Genomic DNA, 15,513 nt, shown 5'->3' with positions numbered 1-15,513 from the left:
TTAATAATATAAAATAAATAAAAAATATAAACGATATAAAAGAAGTTAGAAAAGAAAAGAAAAGCCAAGTCGCCCTGGCCAGATAAATAAGTAAATATTGTTAACAATTAAAATGAAGTTTAAACAAAAAGGTCTTCACCTGGCGCCAAAAAACAAATAATGACGGTGCCAGGCGGACCTCTCTGGGAAGCACATTCCATAGATTGGGCGCCACCGCAGAGAAGGCCCTCCTCCGAGTACCTACCCTTATGGGTGTGGGAGGCATGGGAGGGAAGTAGCCCAGTCCAAGTGGGGAAGAGCAATCTCCCCACCAACAACATGGTCTTCCTCCGGGTTCCCCAGCCCTGCAGCTTCTCACCTGTTGGCTCCTTGTGGAGGTGTGGGCTGATCCATAGACTACTATTATCTATGAGTGTTTCTTCTTAATGCACACTTTCCCCCTCCCTTTTGCAACTATGTTGCAACTTTTTTAGTTGTAAAATATAGTTGCAACTTTTGGAACTATAAAGAAAAGCTACAAAGAAATATGTCCTGTGCAGATAAAAATAAATTTTATGTATTCTCACACCTAAGGCATTGAATTCTGGAGAGGGTCAGAAGGAATGTCATTTGGTATCCTGAGCATTTCCTTGTGTTTGGCTGCCCTTTCCGTGGAAGCCTCTTGCTTCTGTACTCATCCACTGGCTAAAGGGTAGCAGAAGTGATAGCAGCAACAATACATGTCACTTCCTAGAATTTTTGAGGGGCCATTTTGCATCGTTTCTTCAAGCAAACATGTTCTTGTTTCCTGTTCAAAAAATGTAATTTTTGACATTGCCAACCTTTATACTGATTGAGAGGAGCATGTTTATTAACATGTTCCATGCTGTGCCAAAACATGAGGATGTGCTTTTCCTTGCCTGAGACAATCTATATATTTTGTCATTATGATGCATGGTAGTTGTGATTGCTGTCTCCTAGCTGTGGTTTCTAAGTCTTCGCTGATGATTAATTCTCTGGCTCAGACGATTGCAAATGGCCTTTGCTCCAGTCACATAAATTTTGCAAATCTCTAATAGCAGTGGTATGCATTATAATATGGTACATAGATGGGGGCTGGCTTGCAACAGAAATCGAGGTGTTAAGGAAAATAAGGTTGCTCATCTTGATCATCAATCATTTCAGTGATCTGAACATTTTAGCTAAAAATTGCATTATAATAATGTCTTAAATTCACACTATGTAGAGTTGCAATTCTAGAAGACGAATGAAATTTAAGGCTCATGGTGATAGGCCCTATACCAAGGGATTTTCCTGTGTACGTCCAAAATGGCAATCCTAAACCACTCTTAGCTATAAGCCTCCTAAACACGATGGAGTTTACTTCTGAGTAAGAACACATAAGGATTGTGCTGCAGATCTGCAGACTGGGCTTGCCAGGGAGCTCACTAAGTTCCCAAGCCTTTTCGACCCTGCATTCACACAATGGCTATTTGCATGAATGAGGTCAGACTCAGTCAGTTAGAAGAGCATGGGAGAAGAAGCAAATGTGCACAGAAAAAGAAGATTAATAGCCTGAAGACAGACTGGAATGGCAAGCACCAGGAGGCAACATTTGCTAACCAAAAGTGGGTCTGGATGCTCCACAGCACCTGTTAACACCTATAGAACCCCTGTTTGGGGATTGTTGTGCTGTGTGAACTTGGCAAGTGTGGGTTGTGTGAGGGTTGTTTAACCTCTGCATAACCACACTTGCTGGATTTGTACCACATGACAACCCCAGCCCCTGAGCAAGGCGTGCATACTCAAAATGGCACTATGGGTTAAATAAATGGAGAGCTTCAGGGGGAGTTTTGTGAAAGGAAACTGAAATGTGTCAACAAGCAGGTGGCTGAGAATGTAAAGCACATATTCAATGTGACCCTACTGAAGGAAGACTTCCTCATTGAGACTGAGCACCCATCAGGCCAGAGGAGGAGCAGAGGAAAGGTTTAACCTGAGAGAATATTATGGTTTAGCTTAGTTTCAGTGAATGCTGCTTAAAGTAGAGAGAATTAGAGGGGAGAGCCCTTAATTTCCATATGTGGTAATCAAATATGACTCCTGTATTTCCTCATACATAAATACTTATAGTTTTAAATTAATAATCAGAGTAAATATAGCATGATACTTAAGGTTGTTCAACAATAATATACTATTTTGAAATCTTTAGGTTACTTCTTTGTGTCCTTTTAAAAATATCTATAATAAGCATGTTCTCTTAGCTTCTTAAAACTTTTCCTTAGTTGTAGATCAATTTCTTGCCTGCAGTAACCAGGCTACTGTAAAAATATGGAATCAAGGGAGTGTTTTCTGAATGAATAAAATGAGTAAAGCTGTTTGTTTGTTTGTATTTCTATGCTGACCCATAACCCGAAGGTTCTCTGAGCGGCTTACTTATATTGCCCAACTCAGTGTCATAAAAGTGGGATTTGAAATCCTAAGCCTTCCACATATCTTGAGCTGTACGTGGTTTTGCTTCATGTAATATGTGGGAGCAGATCTGTTTGCCTCTTTGCACACATACGACTGTAAATTTTTACTAATGCCACTACCATGGCAAGTGTACCTGTATAATACCTGCATTTTCAAATGCCATTTATGGTGTGTTAGTGTTACATATGCTATGAGGTCCTTGGTACAAAATGCCTTGTTTTTACAAATGAAATTCAGCAGCAACACATTCCTTCCTGGTGTGAATGCCTTAATTTGCCTGTCACTTACCCTTCCAGTGACTGGCAATGGTGATAAAGAGAACCTAAGGTTGTCAAGATGGGGCCAGAGCTTTGTGTGAGTAGGGCCTGTGATTAATTGAGCTTAAGTCTCTGCTCTTTTCCGAATGCCCCAGCTCCTTGAACAGAGGCCTCTGTGTCCAAACTGACAACTGCTTCTTTCAATGCATTTCTTTATATTCCCTTAAGCTTCATCTTTTACACACCAAAATAGAATGGAATTCAGTGCTTAACTCTGGGTAATTTTCGCTGAAAGGCGCCATGCAATTCTTTCCTCCATTCTCTTTTCTTAGGCCGTCTATCAGCCTTGGCGTGACACAGCTAGTGAGAAGATGGCAGTCTATGAAAATTTACATTCCGTTCTTCATGTTTGTCATAAAGAATATTCATAGATCTCAGAGCTATTGCTTCTATTTTGTTTCTTTTTACTGGGGAGCAGTGAGAGTGGGAGGTCGACACTGGTAAATGGGAATATTTAGATCAGGAAGTGACTGTCTTCTGACGCATGCCATCTTTTTCTTTTGTGGAAGTTGTGTCATCTGTTTTTGTAAGATACAGAGCACCTTTGATTCTGCTGAGCCAGTCACTGACTCATCTGTAGTAAAGTTGATGTTGCTGTCTGTTGGCGCTTCGTCTTGTTTTTAACTGATGATAAGGTCACTGCAGTAAGCATTCTGTGGGAGTTTTCACAATGTTTTTTAGGCAGACTACCGTACAGCCTGTTCTCTTCGTTGACTATACTGAGCAAGGAATGATGACAAGAAACCTTCAAGAAGTCTAAAGACAGGCAGTCCTGGGATATGAACATTCTTGATTAGTATGTTGCACCATAGATTTTATCTGAAAGTTAAGCAAACTTGAATAGTGGCCAGGTCTAGTGTGTGCTTTTAGTTTAAAAACAAGCACATTTATTATGTCTCTGTGTAAGGAATGGAGTTGAGATATTCCTCACCACCATTTCAGTCTTCAGTTTAATTTTCAGACATTCTAGAACTCTTCCTAGTTACTTCTTGTAGAAAGGCAGTGTAGTCTGAATAACTCAGGGTGCATTCCTACACATACAATTCCTAATGGAACTGACATACCACCTCCCAGCGTAACAAAACACAATTTGTGGACTTGGAAATGGCATTCTTCTTCTTGAGAAGAACTTCTCCCTTGGAAGACCCACCTTCTATGTGAGAATCATCTCTTTGAGGAATGTGCTGAAACACCATTATCTCTTTCACCTCTTCCTTTGCTTTTATTTAACTGTCACTCAAAATTTTTTTCTGCATAAACAAGTTTGCGATTCTCAGCACTTGTTGAAGATAACGTTCTTTGACTGCAATTGTTATATTAACAACTGCAGGGAAAATGTCTTCAAAAGCATGCAGAGAACATTACCATCTGGGCCTAAAGGATAGTTGGGCAGCTGCAGAATTTCTTGATCATTAAAGCTAAAATATTTGTATCAGCAGGAATGGTGGCAGTGTATTTTAGTATTTGTGCAGTATGTAGTTGGATGTGGATGAATAATCAGGTCAGAATGATTCTTAGATAAATACTGCCCAAGAAAGAATGATTCTTTCTGTCCATCCCTGGTCAGAGAGTCTATGTAAAGGCTGCAGACTTATGTACTGTTGTCTTACTTCATTGTCACTGACCTTCCACATTGAGTAGGAAGATCTGAAGAGGCCTTCTGTGAGTTTCCAGCTGAACATTCATAGAAGCATTTCACAGCTGGCAATCTGGATGAAGCAGAATTCCCTGACAGTTGCAAAGGTTTGCTTGTTCTGCTGTATTTATCACATTTTTACACAGTGAGATACTCAGAATGTTCTGAACAGTATGCAGATCAATTAAAAGCATCGAATATAAGTTAAAAATAAAACCAGCAGCAAGAACAACACTAAGACAATATAATAGAATGTATTCACCCAAGATGCATGTTTCAGGTGAGCTTCTTTAGAGACTGCTTTGCAAAGGTGCGACTTAAGCAATGGAAGGCTGTGCTCTTTTCTTTGTTTGGCAGATGTTTCTAGAGGGCCTTAGATGATGGCAGGGGAGGTGAATGTGTGGAAGCCCCATTCAGATCTTTCCACTTAATGCTGGAAGGTCAGAAGGAGAGTGGGCAGCAGTGGAAACATTGAGTATGTCTTATGCCTTTTCCATGCACTGAAATTCCCTGTACAAGCATAATTACTCTATATCTATTGTATTAAAAATCCACCCTTCCTCTGAGGAGAGCAGTGTAACCTATATGGACATATTTAGTTTACAGCTCCCAAGGTTATGCTGAGAAGAAGTGGCTGGCCCAAGGTCACTCAGTGAGTTTCATGGTTGGGTGGAGATTTGAACCTGGCACTCTGACCTAACATACTACACTGCACTGGTTTTAATTTTATGTGAGCTGGGGAGCATTCTGGGATAGCTGAGTAGAAGCATTAGTTTTTCTAGGATATGAATGATTGCAGGGATACACACCTATATGTATAGTGCAGACTCGCCAAGTTTTATGATCTGTTCAGTCATTGCATTGCATCTCCATTTAAATATATTTTGTCTTTTGTGGCACCTTTTTCAATGGATAATTTAAAATTATTCTCTGCGGAGATGTTCTCTGTGTCGATCTGCCTATCAATCTTTCTATCTGAATGCAGAAGTATTTGATTAGTGTGTTTAAAGCAATAAAGATGTCTACGGCAGTGTCATGGTGATTGATACTAATTATCAGTCTTTATGTGACTCCTTCAGTTTGGCCACTTCCATTGCAGATTGCAATTTTATCGTTAAAATAATGCCCTGCTGTCCATAGACTTGGTCATAAATTGTGGACTATCTTTCTTTAATGATTCTGTATCTAGTGGTAGAATCCCAATAACCTTCATTATCTTTGCTCAAAGGAATCAGTGACTTCCATAGTGAGGAGATAATGGATTTATAAGGGCCAGCTGACGACTGCCTAGGATCACACAAGAGGTTATCTTGATAGTGCTTCTGGTGAATTAGAATAAGCAGAAACATTAGTCAGGTGCTTACGGATAACTGATAATTTTCATTTGGTTTCTTCTTTTTACAATATCAGTGTAAACAGAAATGGCTGTTCTGGAATACTGTGGAACACAGACAACATTTCATGGAGCGTACACAGACTGTTTGGCCATTAAATAAGTAAAATATTGTGAAAAAATCTTGAATAACCATATTTTGTGTAGCTAGTTGTACAATAAGCATTTTTAAAAGTGCATTTATAAATTGATAGATTTTTAATTGGCCTAATAATTACTCTCTTCTAATTTTTTTGCATTTACCAGGAAAGCAAATCAGCTTTTCATAGGGGTGCTGTGTTGTGCTGTGCTGTACCACAGAAGGAATACTATAGGGCTTGTATTTACAGTATATTGTAGATGAACAAATTCCACAAATCATACCTATTTAGTTGTATTTGTCCTATTTCTGTATGGGGATGTGTGCATTTGTTTACACACACACACACACACACACACACACACACACGGGAGAGGGAGAGAGTTGTCCATTTGTGATGCTGAACATGAGACAAAGGAACAATTTGTACCTGGAATATGCTTAACCACTTTTAGGTTGGATAGCATGGCAGTCCAATTAAGACTCTCCTCCTGCAAGGATACCCATATCACCATGGGCAAAGCATGCCATTGCACACGGACTAATTTGACCGGGACATCCAGAGCTGAAGGACTGTAAACACTGGGGCTTTGTGAATTGAGCATGCAACCAGTCACCATGGTGTGAGATGCAAAGAATAGAATGGGTTCAACCAAACTTGGCTCTTGGAACTCAGGTATCAGGTTCCCACGTGACACTGAGAAAGCAGATTCTGGGCAACCAGAATAATACAGGGAACTGGAATACCCTCTTGCAAGGGGAGGCTAAAACATGTAGACCATTTTATCTTAGAACTGAGATCTAAGTGAGAGGAGCATGACGGGCATTTATAAAAGTGAGCATAGTTTGGATTAAGTGATTAGAGATAGTTTGTTCCCACTTCTAACTTCCTTACAAAAAGAAGAGAAAGTGCACGGTAGTACCACTGAAGCCCATTAGAACAAGTCTCCTAGTTGCTTAGGTGAAGAAGCAAGCCAGATACAGAAGTTCTGATAGGGGCTGGTGAGTATCATCTTGTCCACTGTGACCTACTGATGTATAGAGGCTTTCCTGGCTGATAGAGTTATTTTGTATGCTGTTGAGTAGCACACAGAACTGAATACCTGCTGTGGACACCCTTTAGTAACCATTGTGGGATGAAGCACTGAGACTGCTAAGGGAAGGAATTCACAGTTGCATGGCAACCATGTGGAGGCTTCTTTTTCATCTCAGGCCTGATCTTTGGATTTAAGGCACAAAACCTACAAGTGATTTTGACAGAGAGGGCAAGAGACTTTAGCAGCTGTCCATGGAAGATGTCACCAAGGGCTCTGCTATCTCTAGCTGCTGCCAACTTTGAAAGAAAGTCAGGATGGATCCTAGCATAAAATAAGTTTCTTTCATGTGCACAGCCACAAAAATTAATATGTGCTGGCCAACAGTCTCAGCAACTTCCAAAACATTCAGATAACCAAACATTTAGATAAGCAGTCATGATATTTACATAGGATTATGTTGCTATTATTAGTCATTTATGAAACACTTTCTTAGCATGCCAAGTGATTTACGGTCCTTATCTGCTCCTTCCTCACAGCAGCCTTACAGAGAAGATCGGTTTTATTCTTGCTTTTACAGATGGGCAGCTGAGTATGAGAGATAGTGACTAGCCCTAAGCCACCCAGGGAGTCCATTGCTGTGCTTGGATTTGAAATTGACTTTCTCAGGTTCATTTTCAAAGCACGGTCCACCGGATTATGCTGACAGGCCCTGAGGCATAAAAAGAATTCAGATTATTAGTTTTGAAAACCTGAGGTTTGTGTTTAAGGAAGCTGCAGCATGTTTATACAGGCATCTTTGCAGTTCCGCTTCTCCTACAATCCTGTTTTTAATGTCCTAAATACTGAACAGAAAAGGCAGTAGCAACTGTCTGCCCGGCTAATTCTGTGCCCTACTAACTCTTCCCTGCAAGACAAATAAATATGCCATCCCCGTCAGATGCTGTTTCAGATGTTTTGGGTGACAACTACAGTACTAGCCCTCCTGAGTACTGGCCATCCTGGCTGTGGCTGAATGGAGTTCTAGTTTGGGACAGGCTGCTGTATACATATGTGGTGATCTGACACCCACAGACAGACGACCCAGCTACAAGCACAAGGCCTGATACGGCAGTCCAGAACTGGTACTGGCCATCTCCACTGACAGTAGAACAAAGCCAGTGCTCTCAGTCCTTTGGGAATGATTGGCCAAGATTCCTACTGGGGTCCCTTGTGTCCATCAAGGAGCCGAACTAGGTTCCAGCTTTACTCAACATGTTGTGTGGGACTAGGTTCTAAAAGAGCATTAGCATGACCAGTAATATAGTATACCTCTATGTGAACCTCCCTGCTTTCAACCGAAAGCACACAGTCTGGGTTAGGGGCAAAAGTTTTACTAGGGATTCAAGAAAAAGTGCAGAATGGAGAGAAGATTGATCAGATTCTGGGCACACAACAATAAGGGGTCAAAGTGGCAAATCAGTTGTAGAAGCTAAACCAAAAGAGAAAAATAAAAGCTAAGGAATGCAGCCCTGTCTAACCCTCATACCTGATTCCTTGAAGACCACTATGTCCATAGTAAAGTTGTTCTGGTGCTTGTGTCAGAGCTCCCACAAACACAACTTGTGTGTGAGAAAATTATACCTGAGCACTGAAGAACCCTTGGTGCAGTTTTCCCTTGTTCCTGCCTCAAGCTTCTCTACTTCCTGGGAAACTTGGTCATGACACCTGAACCTAGAAGAAGGAAAACCACCAACTTTCTTTTTCAATGGAGTATACTCCTCTGAACCTTCCTCCTTGCTTAGATGAAGATGCCAGAAAATTATCCTGTTTTTTGCTGCTGATTCTCTGGCAGTGCCTCATCTCCTGCTGTGAGAGGCTTCTAGGACAATCCTCATTATTTAGGAACCTAAATGGTTTCTTCTCAACAGATTTGCTAAATGGGCACTTGAATTTGAGATGTCCTTATCCAGGACATCTGCATTGAAATGCCCGCACCCAAATGGTCTGAAGGGACCTGCAACTGATTGTAAAAGTAAGATTTCTGTATGTGGGACTTGGATAATGTGGAATTAGTATGGACCAGCTGAATTGGCTACTCCAGACCAAACATAACGACATATATAAAAGAGTAGCATCTGAAGCTGACAGGGATATTATCTTCTCCTTGAGTGCCATTTTGAAAAGACATTTTCTGTTATACATAATTTGCATAACATCTTCAGCTTGGACTTCTATAGAGGACTTCAGTAGATAATTACATTGAAGCATTCTCATCAATTCCCCTTAAAGACACATCTAAATATAAGGGATGAATGTTTTATTTAGAGATGGAGAACAGGCATTCATGGAGCTGGTTCCTACACTGTGGGTTGGCTGTAACCTGTTCATTGAGTGGCCTTCTTGTATGACTGTAGCAATTTTGGGGAAGCACACTTGAAAGACAGAGCTTTTCTTTCTGTCTAAAGGGATTTCCTCATTTCATCTCACCCCAAGGACATAAGAAGAGCTCTACTGGATCATACGGAAGGCCTCTCTAGTCCAAGGTCCTGTTTTCCACAGGGGCCAAGAAGATACCCATCGGGGGCTCACAAGAAGTGCAGTGGCAGCCCTATCAACTAGTCCCACAAGATATGTTTCCTCAGTAGCTACTGATATCCTTATTCCGCATGAGTTCATTGAATTCCCTGTCAAACTGAGGGCCGGGATGTGGGTGGCAGCAGGGATGGGCAGAACACCGGGTCCAGGACGTGAGCTCAAGCAGAGTCTGGAGCTTTGCTATGGGCCAGAGGATAGACACACGTTGGCAGGTCAAGTTAAAAGCAGTGGGGGTGGGGAGAGTTGGTTTACTGGTGAGTCATTGCTGGAGCAGATGGGAGCAAGGCAGGGTCTACTCGGCAGAGGACAGGAACAGAAGGAAGGACACAGGCTGGGGCAAGGCAGGATCTACTCAGAGGGAGGCAGGAACAAGACATGGAGATTTTTGGAGTCCAAACAAAAGGAGTCCTGTGTTGCTGTGGCAAAGGTGTGAGGAATCTTTTATGTAAATCTCTAGGACATTCAGCTGGAGTGCATGAGTACTGTCCAGCTGTTGGCCCTCAGGGAGCACCTGGCTTTACAGAGGACTAATCAGGCTCTAATCCTGACAGTCAGACCTGGCTACATGGGTGGCCATCACCATCCTGTGTATGGAATTAGCCATCCAGTATACATAGAAGGCCATGGTCCGACACTACCCTGCTAATGTGAGCCACCACCCATGTACTGCTCTCAGTGCGCAAGGTACACGTGCAACATTATGAATCCTAATTATGAGACAGCTCAGAGAGCAAACAGATTTGTGCCCGGTCATAATCCACTGGCCTACTGAATACAAGTAGCTCACTTAAAACTGCAGGCACTTGTTTCCTCTGTAGAAAACAGCAGCTGAGAACTATGTTTTATAGAAGCAGACGTCTCAATATAGAAATGATGCTGTGCTTTGCAGTAATCATTTATGCATTGCGTGCAAGTGTAGCACTTTTTATCTAGTCATATCTATCTATTGATTTACTTATGGTATTTCTAAACCATCATATATTAGACATTATATTAAACAAAATGCAGATCCAATGAAATAATATCCTTTATCACAATTACAGAGTTAAAGGCAGTAAAGAGCAATAACGCCTGCAAGTTAGATTGAGGCAATGTTGCCCTTTTAAATACCAGGCAAGTTGGAAAAGCCTTAAGCAGGCACACAAAGTCTGCATTGCTGGCACCAGTCATACTGCTTTGGAGAGGTCATAGTTGAGTTGTGGTGCCACCACAGAAAAGGACCTATCTCTATTGCAATCTTTTCCAGTCCGGTATTCTTCAGAAGTGTTGGATTCCAATTCCTGTCAGCTCAAGCTGACAATGGACAATGACCACTGGGAAAAAGCTGCGTTACCACAGATCTAGTGTATCTCTGCTAAGGAAATAATGCAAAGACCCTTAAAGGATGAGAAAGCGCTTCTTCAAGTATCTGGGTCTCCAAACCATTTAGTACCAGTACCTTCAATTAGGTTTTGAAGCAGCCAGTGTAGTTCTTTAAGAACTGGAGCAGTTTAATTTCATCTGGCTGAACCAGTTGCAGCCAAATTTTGCACTCTTTGAACTTACTAGTAACATACTCCGCTTTAGAGGTTTCTAGACAAAGCATTTGTTGTGTGCTCATCATTCCCCACTAACATTTATTGGTTCTTTAGAAAATATTTCTACTTCCTAGTTTTGCTTCTATATGTAAGCAGTACTTTTCACAATTTTTTTTTAAATCATTTTTAAAGCAGGGAAAATGCAGCATTTTTTTTTTGGATGGTACCTTGTGTTTATTTGCCTGTTTCTTCATACTAGTTCCACCTAGAGGTCATATAGTGGAAAGGCAGGAAAAGAAAATGCTCCTCATGGGATTCTCAGATCTCAATTCTGTGAGTAAACCAAAAGCAGGGGCAACAGATGAACAGCCTCATGAAGTAAAGCTATTAGTATCTGCCCTCCCTCCCTATGCTGCTGATCCCCAAAAGAACTCCTGTGGCTGCAAAACTTGCATGTTTGAGGGCTGAACAGTTCTAGCTTCTCTTTTAATAAGGTGTCACTAACAGAAACAGTGCATGCTGAAAATCTCTATACTGCCTAACCTCTGAAAAGGCAGGAGTCCAGACAAAGGCAGCCTTATTCATTGGTTGATTACTTCATCAGGTTTTCTCCATCAGGCTCAAGATTGCATGAATTGATCATTCTGCTTTTGTATCACTACATTGATACAATTGGACATGCCATGGGCTTGTACCCGCATTTCTCCTCCACTCACACCTTCCCTTCAATTCAACTCAATCCTTTTGTTTCTTTCAAGAACAAGCCATTATTTGCATCCAGACCAACAAATAATGATTTGTGCTTGTCCTCCTAATCAGAACTGAAATCTGGTTGAATTGAAACAAGCATAGATTGTGGGTTCAGATGTGATAGTAAACCACAGTATGCAATAAACTGAACCTAATAGATTGAATGTCAGAATGTGAATGGAGGTAAAGACAGAGAATGCAAGTCTGAACCTTTGCATGCCATATCACAGTTGTGTTCATTTTGCTGAATTTTGAAACTGACCTCAGTTTTGATGTTCATACCAACTTTTCATTACTCATATCTTTAGGGAAAAATCATTTCTGTGCTTTTTCTCAAGTTTTGAGACTTGTATGGTAGAAAAACCTATAAATGTACATATCTTCTTTTTCTTGTAGTTGTCCCACAGAACTTTTCCTATTTTTAATGGCAAATTTAGAAACAGAATACTTCATTGTTTGACTGGAGAAAGTAGTGATCATTCTTTTGCAATATGATTATTTTGCTTTGTTATTTTTGACAAGCTCCTATGTAATACATGAGAGGGATGGCTTTTTAATGTAAAAACCCAAAGGCTTCTGTTTAAAATGGCAAGTTAAGCCTCCAAGGCTTTCTAAAGCATTCTTGCAGCATGCTACTAATTAAGATAAGGTTATCATTTTAAGTTATACAAAGCATGCAATTAGAGTTTTGGCTAAGAACTACAGCAATTCATTTTGTACAAATTTCAGCCCAGTGCATAGAAAATTCTACATAGATATAGATTCACATAGCACAGCCAGAACCTGTGCAAACTGAAGTCCAATCCAAATTAGACGGATCCAAGTGCTGAGAAATAGTGTAGACTGTTTTACATGGGGGAGAAGAAAAAGGGTTGCAATGGATGGATATTTCCTAATGGATAAGGCATCAGCCACTGGAGTTGGGGATTATTGGTCCCATCTGGGTCATTTCTGGACATGCACATGGTAGGCATGTCATGAGTGGAGCTGGTTGGAGCCAGGGGTCAGACTAAATGGCCCGGGAGACCCTTTCTGACTCGCTCTGTTTCTGTGTTTCTGTTCTTGCTTTTAGATGCACAGGAGATGGCATCCGCCAAGGGCATTTTGACCAACCCTGTCTGGTTCAGCTAATCTGCCCATTTCTGAAGAAACCAGTCTTGCTCATGCCCTGGTTACCTCCATGTTGAACTGCTGCAATGCTCTCTATGTTAGATTGTCCTTGAAGACAGTGTGGAAATATATGTAGTTCCAGATGCTGATGCCAGCTTAATAGTGGCAACTAGAAGAATGGGCTATGTTACAGTAGTTTTTAGGACAAAGTCACTGCCTGCTGCTTCATTCAGCTTTTGTTGTCCTTCGCCTTGTCCTTTCTCGGAAGGAACGTGAGTTGGGAGAGACCAAGAGGAGGGCCTACCCCTTTGAAGCAAGGTGATTATGGAACTGTCACGGACTTCCCATCACCACCCCTTACGAAGTGCGTGACTTGAAGCATCCCAGTGATGTATCAGGAACGGTATGCAGTTAATTTGAGTGCTGAATCACTGGACTGCAGGGGACAGTTTCTCTGTGAGGACCCTTCTCATGCTGGATTGGCCATTGGATCCTTCTGAACAAAAAGCAGTAGAGAGGGCTTAAAAGTTGCAACTGAATCTTCCTTACTTGAGCTCTGGGATGTCTTGTATTTTGAGTTTTCCTTTTCATTCCTGAGCCCTGGCTTGTTCTCCAGCCCTACTTGCTAGTTTGCTTTTCAGTCATGATTACTTTTTGATCCTAGCTGTCAGTTCCTGGCAAGTGACTTACTTTTCTGAAAGAAATTGTCAGAGAAAGCTAATTTCAAAGTTGTTAAAAGCTGCAGTCGTTCTGATCTTGAAACAGACAGATTTATTTCATTTTATTTGACAAAATCTGAGAGGATTGTGGCAAATAAAACAACAGCAGAAGCCTAAGCCAGCCACAAAAAATGAGGTCCTAGACAGTCTTCATTTTTCATTAATGCAGTGGCTTCTTTGGTTATATACGAGGGACTTATTTATTTATTTATTCATTCATTCATGAATTTGTATTTGTATCCACTAAACGAGATGGATTCTCTAGGAAACATACAGTAAAGTACTAAAAACAACAATAAAACCAATTAAAATCACAAAAAATTTAATAAGTATCTCAGTTACACCAAGTAAGCAAAAAACAGCTGTCAAGGCAAATAAATTTCAAGACTGTCCTTAGAAACATTCAGAGAAATGAAACATTTTTGCCTGGCACCAAAATGAAAACAAGGTTGGCACCAGGCAAATTTCTTTGGGGAGCCATAGCTGAGGAGCAGCCACTGAGAAGGCTCTTCTATTTACTGTCCCCTTTATCTCATTAAGGGATGTTTCTTTATCTGCATCTATGTTTACCTCACCCTTTTCCTCCCTAGTCTTAGGCAAAATGAAGCAAAGAGTCAGGTGTCTTCAACTGTGGTTGATCACCATTTTCTTAACATTCATTATGTACACCTTGGACAAAGGTGGGCATGATGTCCAACTGGAGTCTCAGGTTGTCAATTTTTGCAAATTTGTGAATGAGCTCTTATATAGTTTCTTCATTAAAAATCATTTACTGTCTAGTTACAGTTGGTAACTCTGTGTCTACAAGATTTTCAGTTATTATTTTGGCACTTGCAGCCAACTGCCATGAAAAGCATCATATTTGGAATTAAACAGACTTTTACTACATCAGGAGGTGCCACAGTTATAAATTCATTGAGAGCCACCAAAAAAGAGCTATTGTTATGCAAGCAAAGTGTTGTTGGGGCTCTTTTCTCCCATAGGAATTACTTGTATCTTATCAAATGACTCTCCTGACTACAATCAATTTTTCTTTTTTTCCTTTCTTTTTCATTTTAATAATTGGGCTGCTGGCAGGTCTATAATTTCCATCCTTAGCTCCTATATGGGACTTAAAAACCTTTCTTAACTATCCATTGCCAGTTTTTAATACAAGGCAGTGATAACTACTGACCAAGTTAGTTAACAGATTTATTCTAAGTAATTAAGACACCTCTCTGTTAATTCTGAATGGATTAAACATTTGGTGAGTTTGTAGAATGCCAGATTCATTGCCTGTTGGAGTATTTTACCAACAGCGACTGCTATTTCATGTTTATTATGTGCCAACAGGGGAAAAGACTGTTAAACTGTTGGCAGAAGAAATGCAATAATACAATTATACCAAGACAGAGCTTGCTTGCTGTTTCAGACCGTATATTTGCTCCAAATTCTAACCAGCATTAATATGATGCAAAAGAACCCTGGGAATTGTAATAATGTGGTGATGATGTTAAGAACTCCTTGTTTAGTGATCTTGTACTCAGACCAAGAGTGTCAAACCACTTTTGGTCCTAGGGCTGAATTCAATTTCAGAGTAGCTCTTTGGAGCCATGTTTCAGAGGTGGGAAGGTTAAGCAAAAGAGGCAGGGGCAATAGTAACATAATTTTTTAAAAAATCAGCATATTTTAGCACTATTGCCAATATCCAACTCTTACGATCGATTGGGGTGGCCGGAGAGGGACATTGAAAGGCTGTGATCTGTGGTAGGGGAAGGACGCTGTGCACTGCCATCCAGGGAATGCCGGAAGGCAAGTTGGGGCCTTTGGGTCTGGTGTTTGCCTTCAGTGTGAAAGCATCTGATGAGGTCTGACAAGGAGTCCAAGTTAGGGTATCAGCCCCAGTTCTCTTTCTACTCATCATAGCATTTTACCATAGTCCAGAAGA

General features: G+C 40.8%; 1 long non-coding RNA gene across 5 annotated transcripts in view; it reads left to right on the top strand.

Moving 5' to 3' along the window:
* LOC123021566 overlaps positions 1-15,513 on the top strand; it is a 255,000-nt gene that overhangs the window by 225,979 nt on the left and 13,508 nt on the right. For 4 of the 5 annotated variants that reach the window (XR_006414345.1, XR_006414342.1, XR_006414346.1 and 1 more), the window contains one exon: positions 12,830-13,185. The exons of the other annotated variant lie outside the window; for it this stretch is intronic. This is a non-coding gene — a long non-coding RNA (uncharacterized LOC123021566). The remainder of the gene's footprint in view (positions 1-12,829; positions 13,186-15,513) is intronic. 5 annotated transcript variants of the gene reach the window in all.

Source organism: Varanus komodoensis, unplaced genomic scaffold, assembly GCF_004798865.1.
Source record: "Varanus komodoensis strain SLA01 unplaced genomic scaffold, ASM479886v1 scaffold17, whole genome shotgun sequence".
Lineage (NCBI taxonomy): Eukaryota > Metazoa > Chordata > Lepidosauria > Squamata > Varanidae > Varanus > Varanus komodoensis.
Note: the sequence above shows the minus strand (reverse complement) of the source record. Positions and strands in the feature narration are given on the sequence as shown.